Source organism: Aplysia californica, unplaced genomic scaffold (genome assembly GCF_000002075.1).
Source record: "Aplysia californica isolate F4 #8 unplaced genomic scaffold, AplCal3.0 scaffold01243, whole genome shotgun sequence".
NCBI classification, from domain to species: domain Eukaryota; kingdom Metazoa; phylum Mollusca; class Gastropoda; order Aplysiida; family Aplysiidae; genus Aplysia; species Aplysia californica.
Genome location: NW_004798513.1, coordinates 140,668 through 141,952, shown reverse-complemented (window position 1 = coordinate 141,952; position 1,285 = coordinate 140,668). Strand labels below are relative to the sequence as shown.

Below are 1,285 nucleotides of genomic sequence, written 5' to 3'. Positions count from 1 at the left end.
TCCTTTTCTCCCCTACATCTTTTTTATGTTTGTTACTCTCTTGTAACACCTCTAATCTTCTGGCGCTCATATGACCTTGCAGTTGCGATGGCCGTAAAAGTTCTACTAAAAAAAACCCAATTATACATGCAAGAATGCTTTTGACGACGAGACCACGTAAATTATAATTCATGACTGTTGGAACATGGAACTGTGTCGTAGGTATATATATTATTATACAGTGTTTTATTGCTTCTAAATAGGGGGAAAAAGGGGGTTTTCAACCTGGGGAGACGTGTCTTCCGATATGACGAATAATTAAATCATAAAATTATTTTATGCAGAAAATGTATTTAAAAATATAAAGCAGCGCCCAATAAGGGACTCGAACCCTTGACCCTCAGATTAAAAGTCTGATGCTCTACCGACTGAGCTAACCGGGCTGCCTATGGTAACGATACCTCCTGATACGATATACTTTTTCAAAGTTAGTAAAGTTTATTAATTTTTAATACTACTTCTTTTGCCCTTACGCTTAATCTTTCTTTATAAGATTTTGAAAAAGCAATTTGTGGGGGTGGGAGTGGGTGGAAGGGGGGGGGGAGAGAATGCATGCGAAATACAATAAAAAGAGATTTGCATGAGGCTAATCTTATTGAAAGTTACGCTTTTGTACGTTAATCAATAAGGCTCTTGATAATTTTGCTCATGAGTTATTGATAAATCACTGTGTGCGTGTCATTCTGTATTGTCAGAGAGATTTGACATTGTTGCTTTATGGCGATAGAATTACTATGTCAGCCTGTACGTGAATATTTATTGTAGCCTACACGGAGTTTAGAATTTTATTTCAACTGGCACACTGTAACAAGCCTTGTTAGCTCAGTCGGTAGAGCATCATACTCTTAATCTGAAAGTAGTGTGTTTGAGCCCCTCACTGGGTGTGTAACGTTTCTTTTAGAATATTATGTTTCTGTTTACAAAAAACATGTTTTCTGTTGACTGCGTTTTCTGTGCATGACTGACCCACAGGGAAAATAAATGACCTTTCAGGCATAGTCCGATATTCTTATTAGCTCAGTTCTGTTTTCAATTCGTGCTTGGTTATCTGTTTAAATGTGTCAATGACAATGTCACAACATACTGTAACCGATCTGTATGTGTTCAGAAACCAGTAGTTCTGTATTTCAAAAAACGATGATTTTAGTCCTATAACATTTAAAAAATAAGCCTATCATTATTTTTTTAATGAAAAGTAGAATCCCAACCCACCCCCTTACACATACATACACACGAGAGAGAGAGA

The 1,285-nt window shown here is 36.6% G+C and overlaps 1 non-coding gene across 1 annotated transcript; it reads right to left on the bottom strand.

The window, feature by feature from the left end:
• Positions 1 to 349: 349 nt before the first annotated feature.
• On the bottom strand, positions 350 to 422 carry TRNAK-UUU. The gene has a single exon. It is a non-coding gene; the product is annotated as a tRNA-Lys (tRNA).
• Between the last annotated feature and the right edge of the window lie 863 nt (positions 423 to 1,285).